The sequence below is a fragment of the Chiloscyllium plagiosum genome, chromosome 12 (genome assembly GCF_004010195.1).
Source record: "Chiloscyllium plagiosum isolate BGI_BamShark_2017 chromosome 12, ASM401019v2, whole genome shotgun sequence".
Taxonomy (NCBI): Eukaryota; Metazoa; Chordata; class Chondrichthyes; order Orectolobiformes; family Hemiscylliidae; genus Chiloscyllium; species Chiloscyllium plagiosum.
This window is the reverse complement of record NC_057721.1, coordinates 52,284,868-52,305,630: the sequence shown is the minus strand read 5'-3', so window position 1 is coordinate 52,305,630 and position 20,763 is coordinate 52,284,868. Positions and strand designations below refer to the sequence as shown.

Sequence of the window (20,763 nt, the reverse complement as noted above, 5' to 3'; positions counted from 1 at the left end):
CATAAGAGGTACAGTTAGTAAGTTTGCAGATAACACCAAAATTGGAAGTGTAGTGGGCAGCGAAGAAGGTTACCTCAGATTATAAGAGGATCTTGACCAGATGGGCCAATGGGCTGAGAAGTGGCAGATGGAGTTTAATTCAGATAAATGTGAGGTGCTGCATTTTGGGAAAGTAAATCTTAGCAGGACTTATACATTTAATGGTAAGGTCTAGGGAGTGTTGCTGAACAAAGAGACCTTGGAGTGCAGGTTCATAGCTCCTTGAAAGTGGAGTCGCAGGTAGATAGGATGGTGAAGAAAGCATTTAGTATGCTTTCTTTTATTGGTCAAAGTATTGAGTACAGGAGTTGGGAGGTCATGTTGTGGCTGTACAGGACATTGGTTAGGCCACTGTTGGTATATTGCATGCAATTCTGGTCTCCTTCCTATCGGAAAGATGTTGTGAAATCTGAAAGGGTTCAGAAAAGATTTAGAAAGCTGTTGCCAGGATTGAAGGATTTGAACTACAGAGAGAGGCTGGGGCTGTTTTCCCTGGATCGTTGGAGGCTGAGGGGTGGCCTTAGAGGTTTATGAAATTGAGGGGCCTCAAAAGGATAGATAGACAAAGTCTTTTCCCTGGTGTCGGGGAGTCCAGAACTAGAGGGCATAGGTTTAGGGTGAGAGGGGAAAGATATAAAAGAGACCTAAGGGGCAACTTTTTCATACAGAGGGTGGTACAGGTATGGAATGAGCTGCCAGAGGAAGTGGTGGAGGCTGGTACAATTGCAACATTTAAGGGGCATTTGGATGGGTATATGAATAGAAAGGGTTTGGAGGGATATGGGCCGCTTGCTGGCAGGTGGGACTAGATTGGGTTGGGATATCTGGTTGGCGTGGACGGGTTGGACCAAAGGTCTGTTTCCATGCTGTACATCTCTATGACTCTCTGACTCTCAATGGTCTACATATAATCCTAATTCATATCTAAAGCGATGCTGCCTAAAATTCTGAGGTAGTTTTGCAGTCTTTTCTGATGATATTTTTTGTCTTTATTTCTGATTTACAGAATCTGCAGGATTCTATTTGATATTGTGTTACTGTGCTGCTATAGAAAATACCAGAATTTCACTTTCATTTTGGGAAGTCTCAGGCACTCTGAAATCACAAAGGGAGTGTGATATATCTTGATGCCTGATAAGTGGCAAGTCTCTTAATGTTTGTGTTTGGGTCTTAAGCATATTTTAATGTCATAACTTTAAAAATATACAGCATTTTGTCATTCCCTGTTACATTTTGGTCCTTTATGTCTTTTATTAAAACTTGCATTAAATATAGCTAGAATGCTTAACCAATGTTTGCATTATTTTACTCAGTTTATAATAATTCTTCTCGCACAGTTCTTTTGATAAAAAAACCTTCCATTTTATACTTTTGCGATTTCTTGTGAAACAGTGCATTGTTTACCAACATACCATGTCATGGAATATTTAAGGCATGGCCATGAATTTATGATTCCAGTTTCTGCCTGGTGTTAGGCTGTCTGTTTAGAATGGAGAATTTCTAAGTGGCGGAGTGAAAAAAACCAAGCAATGAAACTACCTCCATGGTTACATATCATGGAGATGGTGCCAGAGCCCTGAGAATTAAGTTGCTTGAATTCTATGCTACTCTAGGATAAAATACTTTGGAAATCATGCGGCACTCTCAATTCAATGCTGCCATTGCTTTGTCGTGATTGCCTAGGAGCAGCAAGAATATTTGGTAATGGTGTAAAAATTTAGTATTTAGACAGCAGTTAAAACAAAAACACTTCATGACAATGCAAACATGATAGCAATAAATTGCATTTTCGGAGCACTGGCTGGCTGGTGAATGAGTTGAAGCCCTTAATATTATAGGAGATTATTTCAACTTTCCATTGAAATGTATGGACAGGTGACTCCTTGATCTGTACTTGTTAATAATTTGGGACAATCAATTATAGACCTTCAGCAAGACATGTTTGACTGAACACAAATTGTCAGTGAAAGCAAATAACATTAAATATAGCTTTAAACAAACCAGCATGAATTTTCTCTCCCTGCTTCAACCTCCAGTATATCCCTTTTCAGATTTAATTCAGAGTTTAATAGCTAGTATTTGGAATTCTTGATTTGGGAATACCAAATGAATAGAGTGTTTACTTGAAATTGATTCTTGTTTAAGATTTACTCCTGTAATTTACTCATTATCATGTCAACTAAAAAATTGCACCCAATCTTGGTTCTTAGATTTATGTTCAATTTTCCCCCAAAATAAGCAGAGATCAAAATATTGAGTAACCTTCAGTGACAGGTTTTCTTTCTTGTATGAAGCTCCTCATAGCTCTTGTGGAATAACGATAATGCCAAGAAGGCCACTTGGGTCTTGTTTGAATTCTTGTTTGAAGTTTATAACAGGTTATTTTTCTAAAGAAGAAACTCTTAAATTGACACAGTCTAAAAATAATGTTGTTAGAGTAACTAGCCTTGAATTGCTTTGTACCTTTTTTATATGTCACCATTTCCTGGATGGCAATACTGAGAACAAATGGGCGCTGAAAATTTATCAATGTGTTTGACTCAAATGTGCATATAATATAATTACATAGAATATCACCTGCAATTTAATCAACTCTGATATTTTGACCTGTTAGGTTGATCAATATTTTGCAAATTAACAAACTGCCTACCAATATAAAATATAGCACGTTGGAAATTTATAGTTACTATTTAGATTGAGATCTCATGAAGGTGACATTATAGTTAAATTAGGAATATTTTCAAATAGGAAGACATTTCCTGTTTCCATAAACAACTGCAGATTTTGTCTGACATTTGTTTATGTTTAATAGTACAATATTTTTCTCTTTCTTGCCATTACAAAGATGTAAAAAACTTCAATTTTTATGGTTGCTTTCAGAACCAACCACACTCTGATCCTTGTACTCCAGAATTCTTGTTCTTTGCTTGATTAACATTTTGAAAATTCTGGGCTTCAATGCTGAATCAGCATGTTAAATGCTGCAGGTAAAAGCTATGTGTTACCCTCCAGTAGGAAACCATAGGAGTAGGAATCTGATTGCATAGTTAACTTTGTCTGAGAACTCTCCCTCTCCTATTGCTACACCCCAACCCAGAAAAATGCTGATGGTTACCATCATGTGGGCAGGCAGAAGTCTGTCCTGGCATAATTTTCCACCATCCTAGGAAGAGCCGGGCAATTTATGTGCCCTTCAGCTAGAGCAGAATGTTTTTCGAAGAATCAAGGCAAGAAAAACAAAAACTGATTTTCTCAATTTCTTAAAGAATTGTTTCCAATTTAATTTGTTTGATTACTAGAGTTAACCTAGTGTTGTGCATCCTGAATTATGTACTTGATGTATTTCTTTTTAAATGCCCTCAGAACGTATTGAGTGACAGATATTAAGAACCAATGACTGCTTTAATCATTTTGCAAAGGAGGGACTTCCTGATGACCATCAGCATTAGCATAGCTCAGATTTTGTTGAAATAAAAAGTGCTGGTCAAGAAGCTGTTTATTTTGCATTTAAGTATTTTTCTCGTGATTTATTTTCAGATATGTTGTGAATAATAAAATTGCTCAAACAATCATACGTACAACTATCATAAACTGCTTTAAAATATTAAATGCCTGCTAATGAGTTGTTATTTCTTGTTAGGCTTGTGGTAATGACATCCAGTCATGAATTCTTCAGTGTGAATGCTTTCTATCAGTCACACAAAGCACACTAGCAGTTACAGTCTGTACTGCCAACTGTTGTATGATACAAAACTTGACCTAATATTGAATAAAACAATCCATGAAGTTTGAACTAGAAGATAGCATCAATTAAATTATTACAAATTTGAAGTTCTCGTTTTATTTTTTCAAAAAAGTCTAATTTCATTTTCAGTTTTGTCATCTTTAATATATTGCTGTCAGCTGTGGCTTATTTGGTAACATGCCTCTGAGTCGGAATATTGTGGGTTCTTGTTCCATTCCAGTACTCAGGACAAAAAAACCAAAACTGACACACCACTGCAGGGTATGGAGGGAGGCCTGCACTGTTGGAGATGCCCTCATTTGGATAGGATGACAAATTGAAGTCCCATTTTTCTCCATAAAAAAAATTGAGTCGCAGGACATATATTTTGTTTAGTAATCCTGTCTGCCTGCTATGGTGAATGTATCCAGATAGCAATGAACCCACCATAATGTCAGAAAACATGTAGCTCTGAAGCAATCCATATCCTTGGGGTTCAAGTCCAGACTACCCTTGTTTTGGTAAGGTTTTTTTAATGCCGCAGCTAAAGGCTCCCTCAAACCCCTCTTCCCCCGATTCCATGAGAATTGTTGTCTTGCTGAGGTTCCTTTTGAGTCTGCCTGGCTGAAAGAATCTTGCAGGTCGAATCTCACTGGAGGCATGGCCTTTTCCAGGCTGTCAGGGGTCTCCTTGGTCATGACCCCCAGAACCTCAGCCACCAGACCAGGGCCCCAAATCCAGGCTGAATTTGTTCATCCGTTTTTCCGAATCTGCTGTGCTCAAGCTCTCGTTCAGTTGATTCAGTGTGGGCCACCTCAGAAAATACAGAATCCCATTTCCAATCTTGAATAAGAACACGCAGAAGTTTAGCAAGGAAGACTTTTGCATAATAAAAATACTTGTAAATTATCCCATGGTACTCTTTTTAAAGAGTTATCCTCTGTGTCCTGGCCAATATTTATCCATCAACATTACAAAACAAGTTATTTGGCTATTGTCACCACACTGTTTGCGGGAATTCTTTATTTGCAGTTGTTTGCTGTGCTTCTTACATTATAACCGTTACTATGCTTCAAAAAGTACTTAATTGGCTGTGAACTGCTTTGTGATGTCTGGTGTTGCAAAAGATACTATACAGAGGCAAGTCTTTTTCTGTGCATTGTAATCAGTCCTTTACTATACGTTACCTGTTGTGGCTGCATCATCTTAAGATCATAACATAGCCACAGTAAAGAGAAACTTTAACTGAAATTTCAGTTATTTATTTTGAATAATCTGTTTCAATTATATTGGTAAGTAAGTGGAAGCAACATTCAGAAACATGTGCCAACTCAACATTACACTCTGTCCTTCCTTTGGTTTAATTCTGTTGGTGTACCAGATTTTGTTAAAAATCGTCCATTACATTTTGGCAATATTTTGTTTTCAGACAAACATACTAATAAATAGTGACAACATTATTAGCTTCACCCACTGTCAGTGGCAGAGGTAAAAACACAGTTTGAAAATTGGAACATCAGTTATATTACTATGTAGAAAGCCTCCCTGTAAGAACATTGGTTTAAGAAACTTGAGATGCTGACATGTATTTGCCAAAAAACACCAAGCATAGGAGGTAATTCATTTATCCCTTGCCTTAACTGACTACACCGTCAATGAGGACGAGCATAAAATTGGACTCCTTGCTAATCAATAACAGATAAACTCCAACATCTTTGGAAGGTTGGATAATTAATGGTATCATTCAGTTGAATGTTGAAGTGTGAATAATGTAAAAGCTGGCTTGTTGTACTGCCTCATGTTATCCTGTTCTGACTATGTATAGTTCACCTTACCTTTGTTGTTTGGAAAACCAAAATATATTGAGTGAATGAATTGATTCTTTCTTGTCAGAAATGTCAATGTGCTAAAAGCTATAAACTGTCATTCACATCTTAAAACTTTATATAGACCATCTAATAATTTTTATATGTAAGTGATATATAAAACCCAGCAATTGAACAACAAACAGTTAATTGACTTACTGTTCACTTGATTCACTTAGATTCAAATAGATTCACTTAATCCAATGCATAAGAGCTTATAAAGGGGGTTCAGGATATAATTGTAAAGTAGTATCAAGTGAATAACTAATCATTAAATTATTTTGGCTTTAGTGACAATTTCAAGATGGTGAGACTACTCAAGGAATAAACTCATTAGATAGGTGACAAGTTGATACCACTAATTATCCAGCCTTCCAAATATGTTGGAGTTTATCTGTCCTTGATTAGCAAGTAGTCCAATTTATGCTTGTCCTCATTGACGGTGTGGTCACATTGATCACTTTGCTGTGGGACATCAATGATAGTTTCTGGAAAATCAGATTGATGAGCTCCTTTGTGGCTGGAGTATTTGTTTCTTTTGGAATTTTGGTTCTGGCTGAATCCACTTACATTGTTACTTGCTTGCTTGACTCTCATCATATTTGGTTTTAAGTACTTATGTTTTGAAACAATGCAGTTTTCACTGTTCTTTTAGAGGGAGGGAGATAGCTGCAGATATCCATTTGATTTATTCTCTTTATTTTTTGGAAATGCATTTTACTATTTAAAAGAATCCTTTTATTTCTGCTTTGCAAAATTAACTACAGAAGAAGGCAAATATTTTTCAAGCAACAACTAAAACTTAGATCTGCTGAAGATAACGACAAGGAAAATCTGTAAAGTACATTTTAATATATCCAAACTTTAAAAGAAAGCCCTTCTATACAATTGACCACTCTAATAAACTAATTTTGAATGTATGTTAATGTGTTTGAGAATGGACAATCTTAATTTTTGGTGGAATTAAAATCAAAATATGTGGCCTGTGTGACACCAGCAGTAATGCTATGTAACATTTTGTCATTAAAAAAAAAATAATTTTTCCTTTGTGTATGTAGAGGGAGAGCAATTTGTTATGGTGTTGCCCTCAAGAGAATAAATATTGCCCAGTGAATGTTGAAATGCTTCATCAGATTTTAATGAACCTTCATAAAAACGACCATTGTTCGATGCTTTTTGAAAGCAGCAATAACTAGGAGTTCATTGATGTTGGCCCATATCACGAAGTGTTTTTTTTAATCTGGCAATAACTTTTTAAAAAAAAACTTCTGTAGGCTGTTTCTCATTTGTTCCTTGATTGATTTCGAATGAATTTCCTAAATGTGATTTGCTAACCAAGAATATAGCCATGATACTTTAATTTTAAGGTAGGTAAAAACAATGACTGCAGATGCTGGAAACCAGATTCTGGATTAGTGGTGCTGGAAGAGCACAGCAGTTCAGGCAGCATCCTTTGATCCTGCCTGAACTGCTGTGCTCTTCCAGCACCACTAATCCAGATACTTTAATTTTAAGTCAGTGACTTGCCTTAATCTTTGAATTTATTTGTAAATTTGGTCTACTGTGAACATTGTCTGTTTGTATTAACTAGATAAATATTAGTCCAAATGTGTGCTGTTTAGCACATGTCCAAATATGGTTGATGTATTTTGTGCTGATAAATTATCAATGTATTTACAACATGAATGCGTTAAATTTTGTATCTTGCTTCCAATTCATTCTATTACAAACTCATCAATTTTTGATGAGAAGCAGTGGCAGACATTTCCAGAGATATTGAGGAAGAAAGTTTCTGCCAAAAAGCCACACCATCCAGGGCAAACTGAGGAAGTTGAGGGTTGAAAGAAACAGGTATAACACTCTCTGAAGGTTAGCAGTGGACCAGAAAGTTGTGAACATTATAGAAATTAGAAATGAATGACCAAAGAAAGCCGGGGTAGAAATTGGAGTGTAAGAGAATGTTATCAAGAAAATTATAAACAAACCGTGAAGGTTTCTGCAAGTGTATGAAAGAAAAGAGTAGCAAAAGTGAGGGTTGGTTCCATAGAGATAGAGACTGGGGAATTAATAATTGGAAACCAGGAAATGGCAAACTCTTTCAACAAGTTTTTTGTATCCATCTTCAGAGCAGAGGACACCAAAAATAACTAATAGGATAGAAGAACTTATACTATCGCTGTTGCTGGAGAAAAGTAAGGGGAGTGCCACAGTAACTTAAGCCAGACCAGTTCCTGAACCTGATGACCTGGATCCTTGGGCTTTAAAAAAGGGGTTGCAGAGATGATAGATTATAAAAAAAAACTATTATTTTTATTTGGCAAACTGTAATTACTGAAGTGCCACATGGCTCAGTGCTGATCTTTATTAATGACTTGGATGAAGTGTCTGACTGAATTGTGCCGATATGGAGTATAATGGGAGGAAATGAGAGATCATCCATTTTGGCAGGACCAATAGAAAAGCAGAGTATTGTTTTAATGGGAAGAGAGTGCAGAGTGCTGTGTTACGTACAGACCTAGGTGATCTTGTACAAGAATCACCAAGTAGGCATGCAGGTACAGCAAGTTATTTGGAAGACAAACAGAATGCTATTACAAGAAGGATGAAGTGTAAACTTATTGAAGTCTTACTACATCTGTGTGGTGCTTTGATTAGATAGTGTAATGTGTAGAGTTTGGTCATTTTTCTTGGGTATGTACTCTAGGAGTAGTCGAGCTAGCAACCTTCCAACTACGAGAGTTGATGAACATTGAGCATTTGGTTACAGGAGGTCTTCATTTGGCACGCCATTGCGGGTGCTCAGACTTTAAACATAAGTAACCATTGTTTATTGAACTAGAGGTAAACTTATTCAAAGAAGTACACATTATTACAGTTGTGATAGAAAAGACTGCCACAGCTGTGGAACGATGTAAGTTCATTTTGGATCAGTTTTCCTTGTCCAGTCTATTTAATATAGAGCACCAGAGTACCACCCTTGCTGTAGTCTTCTCAATTTGCATAGTGTGAAACAAAGTAATTCTTGTACCATGTGATTCCAGGCCACATCGTGTAAACAAAACATGTTCATGTTGTTTTTTAGGAATGGAATAAAACCTTGACATTTAAAAATTCTGTTTTAAACTAAATACTCTATGTATTAAAAGGCCAGAGACCCGGGAACATCTTGTGTTCATTACTTCTATGGTCTAAAAATGACAACTTGCACTTAACATAAGAGACATCCTAAGGTTCATTCCAAAATAGTGGAATACGTTCCTAACCATATGGAGAGAGGTTAGACAAGGTACATAACTTTATCAACAAATTATAAACCAGCTATTACAGGTAAAGAGATAAATGAATTACTGAATGAAGATACTCTATTACATGGTTAAATTTGGAATATTATCAAATAGATTTGTTTTCTGTCTTTCCTCATTTTATTACCTGTTTTTTCTGATCAATTTGTTCACCTCTGGGGCAGGTGGGACTCGAACCTGGATTGCCTGGTTCAGGGCAGGGATGCTACTGTGGCAACACAAAACGGCCTCTCTGTGTTTCCTATTAATGTTATGAAATATTCTTGGCAGCTATGCTTTTTATTGTTTCAAGACCACAGGTCTTCCCTGATAACATTGGTTAAACAGTACAGACTCATTTTTCTTTTTCTCGAATTGAAGAAAAGAATCTTGGAAGGGACTGTAGTGTGTTTAATAATGAGGCTTCGCTTTGATATATGTGAAGTAGCATTTTGTTTTGATGAATTATGAATTCTGCACCGTTCTCCATAGCCTTTCTCCATGTAGGGTAAACACTCATTGTAGATATCTCTTGAAAGGATATGGTTTGATGAATTTTTAACTTTAATAGAGGGAATTTCAGGCAATCTGTAGCAAAAAATCAAGATTAAACTGAAATTATTCCTTGACATTGGTGAGTTTTGTAGTAAGTATGTCCTGGGTCTGATGTCTAGTCTGTCAGCTCAGGTAAACTGGAGATGGATATAAAGGTAGTAGAATCAGCTTCAGCCCCTCTGGACTCAAAAGAGAGCAATAGGCTGGGTTTCTTGCTCCAGATTACTATCGATGACGACCGTTGGGAGATCTTCTGTGCAGTTGGATTGATAGGTGGAGATTCCCTTCCGAGTTGAAGTATCAGGGGTACGTCTGCTCCCATTCTGGCCATTTTGCACTCAATGATTGGTGAGCTGTTAACTGGCTTAAGGCAAGATAACCCTCCTGTGTTTAGCTCTATAAAATCATTCATTACCTCTGAGGGGTTGGAAGGGTTCAGGTGAGTAGGGGAGTTGATGACTAAAGAAATTGCAAAGGTTTTTCCTTTTTTGCGAGAATTTTGACAGAGCAGAGTCTTTAAAATTTTGGCAGGATGCAATAGGATAAATAAAAGCAGACTGTTTATTGCTGTTGAGTAGCCATTAATACAAGATTAAACACAATATTTTCACAGTTTTTGTAGTAGGCAAAAACTCTTAGCATTTACGGTTAGATTGGATTGATGGGTCAAGAAACAGATGTTGAAAGACAATGTGCATTTGATCAGGGCAGTATGGAGGGCAAACCATAGACTTGGAACCAGTTTGTTGACGGGCCTGTTTAAGTGCAGTATCTCCGAAGTGTTTAAGCCTTCAGAATTTAAACAGGGTGGTTCACTTCATATGTGAATGTGTCTGCATTCCTGTCAGAGACCTGCAAGTCTTTTGACTGTGTTTTGCACTGTGATAATTAAAGTTTTGTTCTTGTGTGAATGGACTGATGGTAAAAACATTTCATATAATTAAATTACAATATCTTCAGGTGGAAGTTTATGTATAGCCAATGCGTTATTACTGCCGAATGTCCAGATTCCACCATATAAGATTGAGAGAGGTTGTGTGATTTATTGCTTGTTGTGGGAAGATGAAATAATGTAAAGTGGGATGGAAAGTGAGGATTTTAAACATTTTGACAAGACATGAGGTATATGGAATCTAACCATTTACAGTGATGTATATCCAGTTGTTGAGGCAATATGTAATGTGTCTTTGTAACGCACATCCGTATTATTAACCATTTTGTGTTTAGTTAATTCATATTGTCAAATCTGTTTCCTTTCAGGTCGTGAACAAGTGAGAAGAAAATCAGAAAAAACTGCATCACATCAAATTCCATTTCCATTGTTTAGGTAAGAAAAATACCAAGCTTTTTGATGCATAAGGCAATCTAGAGTAAACCTCCTTGCTGAACACTTGCGGGTTTGACAGATTTATTTCTTGTTAGTGGTTCATTTTATTGAACTCTTATTAATTGTAGGCTCAAGATGCTCGCACTGAAGAAGTTGTAATATTGGAGCTTGCTGTGACAAAGTTGATGTAGTTTCCAGTTACTCATTTTATGTTCAAGTTATTACTGTCAAAAATTGGTCATCTTAACTACAGATATTAGAGTACGTGTTCTGCTTTTTATCAGAATTGTTTGAAAAAATTCAAATATTTCTTCAAACATTGGCCTGTGTTAGACTGAGATGAGAAATGGTCATCTACACTTGTAGTCAATACACAAGTTAACACAAGAACATTTTTCTTTTCTGAAGATCTGCCAAAAATGCTTTAAAAATCCTAAAGAATCTAAGAAGTTCCTAACAGCTGCATTTCAGGTGCATTTATGAATGAAACAAAATAAATTTAAAAAATTTGGACTCAGCTAAAAGTGAAAATGAGTATAACAAAACTTGATTAACACTGTGGTATCTCAATTAAACAGTCATATAATTTAGACTGGCTTTTTAAATACAACCCTTGTATTTAGCACAGAGCAAATTGTGAACTGTATGCCTCTGAGTGTATCTTCAACCATTAACCACTATGGAATCTGAAATATTCTGCCACAAACTTTGCAATAAATGGGACTGGATTGCTGGCATGGACAAGTTCAGCAGAAAGGCCTATTTCCATGCTATGAACCTCTATGACTCTATAAAAACAGAAAATACTGGAGATAGCAGGTCAGGTAGCCTCTGTGGAAAGAGAAACTGAGTTAAACTTTTAGCTTGATGACATTTTATCAGAACGAAAGGAAATGTGAGATTTTAGTGGCTTTCAAGGCAGTCCAAAATGGGGAGGTTGGGAAAATAATGTTTAGAAATGCAAGTTGTTGATCAGAGATCGTACCTGTGGCAACATCCTGTGATGTTGCTAAACTTATTCTTGTGCACTTTACTGAATCCTAGAGAGCAGAGTGCTTACCAGCACATCTTGATCCTGACATAGGAACCTAAGTTAATCCGAAGTGTTGGTGGAGAGATTTGGAATGACTATGTAGAGGGAGACGTCCCCTTTAACTAAACTGCAATGTACCTGAAAAAGAAAAACTGTATTATGTTACCTAATCATCTATTTAAAAGTTATGTTCCCTGCAAGCTCTTAGTTTCCTTACCCATTAAATCATCTGTCTCACAAAACAAGTCTGTTCCATAACTTTGTGGCAAGCATGTGTCTCCCCGTCTGCGTGGGTTTCTTCCGGGTGCTCCGGTTTCCTCCCACCATCCAAAGATGTGCAGGGTCATTGGCCATACTAAATTGCCTGTAGTGTTAGGTAAGGGGTAAATGTAGGGGTATGGGTGGGTTTCGCTTCGGCGGGTCGGTGTGGACTTGTTGGGCCGAAGGGCCTGTTTCCACACTGTAATCTAATCTAATCTTAGAATGTTTCGTTGTGATTTTGACCCCAGTAATGAATTTTGGGAAAATTGATCAATTCAATTCTCAAAAGAAAATGCACTTTATAATTTATATTAAAGTGGCAGTAAAGCTTTTTAAAGCTGCACATTTTTCACCATTCAAAAATGGTTTCATCTGTTTAAAAGACACAATTCATTACATATTGAAGTCACTCATGTCAGCTTGAATGGACTGGAATTATGTACGATGTCAATGTATCATCATCTAAATTTTGCGATACAGTACTAACAAAAGTTGTAGGATCCAAAGAGTTGGATGTGGGATTAGTGAAAAAAAAACAACTAAAGGACTGATTGAGCTTATTGTTCTTTCCATGTGCATGTCTTGATCTTGAACAAGAAATATTCACTTTTTGTAGTAAAGTCACAAACATGTTCATTCTTTTACTGTATTTAGTACATGGAAGACATTTTACATGTTCCTTTTTCAACTTTTGGGATATTTTAGAATATTCTGTAAAATTGTTATCATGCTTGCCTGATTTGCTAATGGTTTTATTTCAAAGAATCTATTTGTGAAATGTCTTTCATCACCTTAGGGTATCCCAAACACCTTTCAGCCAGTTAAGTTTTAATGGTTAAAGTGTGGTCATAATTGTAATATCAGGAAATGCACTCACTCATTTAGGAAAAGCACCACCACAACCCTTAGCAATGGACAGTAAATAGTCTGTGATACTCAGTTGCCTTGGCAGTATTTACGTCCTCATACTTGTTAGTATGGGAAGGCAGTCATTTTCAGATCCAGAGCTGTCTTGACACTCAAAATTGCAAATCCAGAAAAATTTGGATACAATACATGAGTCTAGAGGCAAAATGTACCAAATGTTGTGCCCCTAGAATGGCAAAAGTACTTTGGGACCTAGGGTTTCAAAGGTTGTAGAAATGAACTGCAAGGAACTTGAAGGGAATTGATGTTTTTTTTCTTTTAACAATTCTTAAGTCCTTCTGAAAAATTTCCAACCACGATGGACAGGGGATTAGTCTCATACTTCATTTGTTAAGAATCCTTGAACTTTTCACACACTATCCTGCTTTGATTTGCTTGTTAATTAAATTTTAAATTTTGTGAAACATTTTCCTTCTTTTTTTTCTTAATTATTTCTTTTGCTGTATCTAATATAATTCACTGTTTATGTCTCTTGTTCATTTAGTTTATCCTGTATCCTTGTGATTTATTGTTTAATGAGATAGGGCATTAAACATGATATTGATGAATGTTGCTGCACTGTTTCCACCATGATATTCCAGAACATTGTCCCCCAAATATAGAGTGAAGTTAAAAATCCATTGTCATCATGTCATTGACTGTGAGAGGTGCTACTGCAGTATTTTCTGGACTGTAATTTTTAGTCATCTTCCACTCACACTGGGCAGAAGTTCCCTTTTCCAAGAATTGATGCAGAAGATGATGGGAAGGGCAATCATCAGATATACTTTCCACCACCTCAGAAATTTGAGTTTTGGGTGGGAAGGCTCAGGTCGTCTTAACCCTTCGTCTATTAAGTAGTTAACCAGTGATCAGATGGGATGAGCGGTGAGAAAGGACAAGAATATCTGGCTGGTTAATTTGGTGGTAGATGGGGTTCCTCGCTCTGCATTAATTTGAGGCTCCCACCCCAACCCTCCTTGTGAGCTCCTATCCCCAAAGCATCTTCCAACCAAAACACCGCCTTTCGTCCCGGTGAACCTGCCCCTGAAGTTTCAGGCTGCGAGGTTTCAGGCTGTGCTGGCAGCACCAGCAGACAAAATCTCTTGGTCTGGCTGTGAAATTCTACTGGAAAGCCTCTCTGGCGGCTAATCATATGCCTAATTGATGCTTGATCCTGCACATTTTCTATACAAAATAGACCAAGAACTTTTTCCACTAAACGTCCTGCTTTCAGACTTGGTCCGAAAGTGGGAAAACCCTTGGACAGGTGCAGACTTTAGTTGATTGGCTTTGGCTTGGATTTTGCGGTTTTTGATAAATTAATAGTGTCAGGATTACATTACATTTAAATTTGCTGACAAATCTGTATGTTCCTGCACTGGAATGTGTCGTGATTAGATTTCCAAAGTAGAGCAGCGCCCTCTGCAGGGAATCTTGAACCTATGACAACAAGACAAGCAACTGGTTATCTCTTAAATCAAGGTTGAAGAATAGGGAGGAACACAGGCTTGAATCTTTCTAGTCCTTTAGAGATGGATCTGGGTGCAGGAGCAAAGTGCAAACACAGTATGTTGGGTCAGTTTCTCAAACCGTTCCTACCTCTGAGCAATCCTGCCTCAGTACTAGTTTTGTTCTTCATGCAAAAAGAATCCTTTTCATTTCACACACTATCCTGCCTACCTCCTTTGACTTTGATTCCCTTATAAACTAAATTTTAAATTTCTGAAACTGTTTTGTCTTTTCTTATTTCTTTTACTGTATCTAATATAATTCATGGTTACTGGCTAACCAGCCAGGAATGGCAGGGAGCCAATTAGGTTAGTTAATTGTCCAATTGAATGCAAATTCATGAAGCTTCTGGCATCATGAAGACTTTAGACAGAACCTCACCCAGGCAGAAGATCCATGGGTGCCTGGGAATGGCCTCCTGGTAGCAAGGTGGGGTGACATTATTCCTGTCTTTAAATCCACTACACACCTCCCCTCCCCCAAATAAAAAGATCCATACTGGAGCTGCGGCCAAAATCTGCTAAACTGTTGGGTAAGTGTCTACATTTTAGAGTTGTATCCCACTCCCCTACCTGCATCATCACCTGATGGTTTTGGGCCTCTGTCTAAAGAACCCTCTGGCTGTTTTAATTAAATGGCAACATATTAATTGACTCCCTTCCATAAGATCATAGGAGAGGTGTACAATGTTCTGATGGGCATAGACGGTGTCAATAAGGAGAAACTTTTCCTCTTAGTAGAAGGGTCAATAACCAGGGGACATTGCTTTTAAGGTAAACAACAGGAGACTGAGAGGGGAGTTGAGGGGAAAAGATGATGATTCACCCAGAGGGTTGTAGGTTTTTGGGACTTGCTGTCTAAAAGGATGGAAGAGGCAGGAACCCTCAAAACAAATGCAAAGTATTGAGATGAATATTTATAATGCCATAGCACAAAGGCTGTGGGCCAAGTGCTGGAAAATGGAATTAGAGTAGATGAATATTTGATGACTGGGGTGATGGCCAAACAGTCTCTTTCCATCTACATAAATTTTCTGACTCTTTATTATACTAAAGGCCCTTCCTTAACCAACTGCTCCCAACCCCTGAAACTTTGCAAAGTGTGTAAGATTCCTTCCGGGACGGTGAGATGCAGTGGTAAAATCTCTCCCTCTGGGACAGAAAGACCAGCTGTGTGTCATAACATGCCCTCACAGGGTGATTAAAAATACTTTCTTTAAGATTCCTTCTGTAGAGATGGTGCAAGCAGTATAATACTGAATTCAATGCAGAATGATGTGCACAAAGAAAAAAACGGGAAAGGGACAAAAGAGATTCCAAGAACAAGTTAAAAGATCTTAATACCTTCAGCATTAATTAAAATCTGAACAAATGAGTCTCATGGACGAGTTGGACTAAAGGGTCTGTTCCCTTGCTGTATATCTCTCTAACTCTGTGACTCCACGATATTATGCTTAATTTTCAGTGTGAGAGTGGATGTTTTGCAGTACTTTACTTTCTATGCTGCTAAAAACACATGTAGGACAAATTGAACCATCTCGGGGATGTTTAGTGGGTATCTCTTATAGAAGTTGTTGAACTTTGTTCTACTGACTGTGTTTCAGTCTCTAGCCTCTTGATGGGTTACTGTTATAGCAAAGAATCTGGAGAAACGAGGCAACTCGAGCAGCAACTTCCTCTTTCCACATTTAACTGCACTGATGCCAGATGTTGCTGTCCGATTTATGCTTTAATTATAGTGAGTGCTGATAGTCTCATTGTTTCTCGTGCAAAATCAGGGTCATTGTTTTCTGATGCAAATTGCTTAGCTGTCAATATAAGCATTGTGGAAATATTTTTAACAGAATTGATGTAGATTATAACTGAGTTTATTTGTTTGTCTTACCAAGATATCCAACAGTAAAAATGAATAAAACTTGGAGAAACTCAGTAGGTTTGGCAGCATCTATGGAGAGATACAGAGGTAACATTTTGCTTCCAAAATGGCTCTTATTTAGGACTGAAGAGAGGTAGAAATTGTGGGTTTTATGCTGTTGGAAAGAGGGAGATGGACAGGGGAGGGATATATTAGCGGCGAAGGAAGATTGCTGCACAAAATCTTGGTGTTCAGAGGGAATATTAGTGAGGGTGGCATAGAGAGAAAGACGTCATCGACAGAAGGGGTGGAACCTTCCTCTAGCAAGGTGTAATGTGAGCAATGGTGAGAAAGACAGCAAAATCTGAAGAGAAGGCAAAAAACAATCAGCTTTCCAATGTTGAGGAAAGATCTTGCAATTTTCACCTCCAGACTTGTATGTCAGCTTTTGAGTCTCACCATTGAGCTGCAATGACCTTACTTTTGTGAAACAGAAACAGAAAGCACGAGAGAAACTCGGCAGGTTTGGCAGTATCTGTGGAGAGTGAAACAGAATTAATGTTTCAAGACCTGTATGGTGGTTCTGAAGAAGACTAGTACTGGACTTGAAATGTTAAAACATCTTCTCTCTCCACAGATGCTGCCAGAACTGATGAGTTTCTTTCTGATGAGGCTGTTTTTATATCAGAGTTCTAGTATCCACTGTATTCTGCTTTTATCTTAGCTTAAAGTGTTATTAAAACCTCAACTGGCTTTACTTACAAGCCTGAGAAACTGAGCAGTGCAATTTCTAGTTATAGGAAGAAAGTAAGGACTGCCAATGCTGGAGATTGAGTCGAAGAGTGTGGTGCTGAAAAAGCACAGCTGGTCAGGCCGCATCCAAGAAGCAGGAGAGTCGACTAATGAAGAGCTTCTGCCCGAAACTTTGACTCTCCTGCTCCTCGGATGCTACCTGACCGGCTGTGCTTTTCCAGTACCATACTGTTCAACTCCAATTCTAGATATGTAAATACTTGATTACAGTTCTCTGACTTTGTCCTAGCCATCATCTGAAGATTTCCTCTGCCCACTGTTCTGTTATGCTCCATTGCCACCATCCTCCTTCACCCTTCGTTCACAGTAAACCATCAAGTTCAACTTGTCTAATGCCTCACTGATCAACTGTCTCACCAACTTGAAACAATTCACTTTGTAGCTTAGAGGCACCGATGGCATGCAGGCTTCTGATAGGTTGTTTTGTACGCAGGGACAGGTGTACATCTTGTGCATCTACATCAGATGTTTTTGTGCACACTGGACACAAGCCGCTCTTGGATTGCTTTCTTAGTGCTTATTAACTTCACCACTTACTTGGATGCTGCCAGCTTCTCTGTAGGTCACATTGCTTTCCTCATGTCTAGGATATCTAGTGCTCAGTTGTCGGCTGCCAGCTCATGTGGCATGCTTTGCTTTTTAGAACAGAGGGTGAGGCAGGCAGCTTGTGATAGTGGGAAGCAGCAGACAGTTAAGGGATTCGACATATAACTGTGTGGTACAGTGGTAGATCAGTGCCACAACCTACAGCATATGCCAACAGCTTATGCAGCAAACACATTGCAAGTGCTTCCTGCAAACGACAGTGTCAAAGGGGAGCAGTCCTTGGTGGGGTGAAATGGGATTACAGAAAGCCAGATAAGGGTCTTGTAATATTCCATTCCAGAGGGTTGGCCACTTTTTAAGTTGGGTGCTTTAAGTTGGATCCAGCCAGACTCTGGGGATCTCTTGGGCTTGCAGTTGAGGGATTGGTCCATGGTAAGTTCTACAGGTCAATTGCATTGAGGAAGGGGATTAAAGATGAGTCAGTTGGAGTACAATTGAGACATCTGTTTGGTGGGGGGCAAGGTAGGGGTTGGGATTAGCCAGTTCTTTCTCGGATAGGTTAAATATCATACAAGTGGATGCAAGAGCAGTTAATGATTATGCAGGAGCAGAAGAGGTGGTCCCCAGTGAGTGATTCACAAGCAAGCAAGGCAAGAAGGTTTTCTAGTTTGAGAGGGTGAAGTGGGTGGGAGCTGCTCAATGGGCATGCTGCATATAATACCAGGAGTTGGTGAGATGCATATGCAATGGTAGAGTTAGAATAAGTGCTGGCCCTGTGAGTGAGAGTCAGTATAGTGGTGATGGTGGAAAGCAGAACTTTGGCTGGCAGCACTGTGTCAAATCTAGACAGATAGGACTAGTTTTGTTTGGGAAACCTCGTGGGCATGGACGATTTGGACCAAAGGGTCTATATCCATGCTGCAGAACTCTGCCACAGTTGGGCAATCCGCTTCACTTGAGACACAGCACTGAATCAGGCTGTAATCTGTACCATTCCTGGCCTGGCCTGGTGGGGTGACTCCACTGGTGGTCAGCTGGAGAAAGGACTGCCGTCATCTCCCCCAGCCCACGCACCAACATTTCCAGATACCTACCTGTGAAGTGGGGAGTGAGCTTTCCATTCCTCTGGGCCATGGTCTAAATGTTGAGGCTTGAGAAACATTGTGTGAAAGAGTTGTTTCTGTCCTGCATGACTGGAGGTCGTGTGCTGCTCCATTTTACACAGCGCTGGGAAGTCCTGGCTGTGATGCACCTTTTTGTCTTTCTGATCATGTGATTCCTCAAAAATGGCACCCAAGAACCCAGTTAAATCATTGATAATGTGAAGGGGCAAGATTGTGCGAGAAGAATTGCTTCGAGCCATGCTGACTGGGTGTTATAAATCTCACTTGAGAAAACACTTCACCTGAAAGTGGGAAAATTCTGCACTAGGTGTTTAGGCAGAAAAAAAATGTCAACTCCATCTGAACTGAGAGTGTGGATACAGACTGGTTGTTGGCATGAAATAAATCAAAATGGATGACCGAGCTCATTGTCTGAAGTTGTTGAACATTGTGTTGAGTCCAAAAGGCTGCAAAGCACCTGAAAAGAAAACAAGTTGCTGTCCTTCTAGATGGCGTTGGCTTCCCTGGAACACTGCAGCAGGTTGTGGACACAAATATGAGCATGACTTCAGGGTGCCTAAATTACAGAAGCAATTGACCAGAAGGCTAGAGTCATGTTTGTAGATTGAGCAGAGGTGTTTGGCAAAATGGTGATCCAATTGTGAGTGGTCTCTTCAAGATAGAGGAGACCATATTGAGAGGAGTAAATACTGTATTTTAAATTTAAAAATTGCACAAGTCATCACTGCTTCAAATGGAAGGAGGTTTTGTTGCCTTGGACGGTGATGAGAGATGAGGCTAAAGGGCAGGTGTTATAGTTGCATCGGAAGGAGGTGAGATATTGACAATGATAGAGGAATGGGCCAGGATGTTGTGGATAAAACAGTCACTTTAGAATGCTGACAAGTGAGAGGAAGGTATGTATGAAAGTTGTACCCATTGTAATGTTGTATTTTGTAGAAATTTCCATATACACTAAGATATATACCACAGATGGTTTCTAGCAGCTCCAGAACAAAACTGCCAATGAAAAATTTTGAATGTTTGTAAATTAAACTGGAGTGAGAATGTAGAGCGATGACAGTGTGGCCATTTAGACAGGATTATAGACCAACTGAATCAGTAGATGTCATCATACTTCATTAAACAGAGTGTGGAGGAGCCGGTATAGGGCTGGAGTAGACAAAGTTAAAAATCTCACAACACCAGATTATAGTCCAACAGGTTTATTTGGAAGCACTAGCTTTCGGAGCACTGCTCCTTCAGCAGATAGCTGTGGAGAAGGATCATAAGACACGGAATTTATAGCAAAAGATTAGTGTCATGCAACTGAAATAAGCTATTGAACAAACCAAGATTGCTGTTTATTCACTATGTTGCTTCAGTTGCATGGCACTAATCTTTTGCTATAAATTCTGTGTCTTATGATCCTTTTCCCCAGCTACCTGCTGAAGGAACAATGCGCCGAAAGCTCAGATGTCCAAATAAGCCTGTTAGACTATAACCTGGTGTTGTGTGGTTTTTAACTTCATTAAATAAAAAGAATTGGACTCTCTTGCCAAACGATGTGCGAGGATGGCCAGGGAGATTTTCCTTGTATCAAAGCTCAGACATCGTCTTCTGTGGCATTAATTTCACTTGATTAAAAACTAGAATTTTTAGACTATTCTGTGACTTTTAACTATGTGAAAAAATAAAAATCTGCTTTCACTCTTTTGCTTAGTTTTATCTCATTTTAAACTCTGGATAACCTCCTGCTGCAAATCATTTCCTCATTGAATGCCTGGCTAAGAGATGGCATGAGTCAATTAACTTGGAGGATCATTTTACCCTAACTCCAGGGTAATGTCAGTGTTTGCACAATTCGACCAATCTTTGTTCAGTGCCTCCTCAAGAAATGGGATGAGATTGAAAATAATACACATGAATCAGTTTTTTTTTCAT

General features: G+C 38.5%; 1 protein-coding gene across 8 annotated transcripts in view; it reads left to right on the top strand.

The window, feature by feature from the left end:
* Positions 1-20,763, top strand: part of LOC122555258 (HMG box transcription factor BBX) — a 223,432-nt gene that overhangs the window by 42,743 nt on the left and 159,926 nt on the right. For all 8 annotated transcript variants that reach the window (XM_043701070.1, XM_043701068.1, XM_043701069.1 and 5 more), the window contains one exon: positions 10,725-10,791. The gene's annotated coding sequence lies outside the window, so the exon portion shown is untranslated. The remainder of the gene's footprint in view (positions 1-10,724; positions 10,792-20,763) is intronic.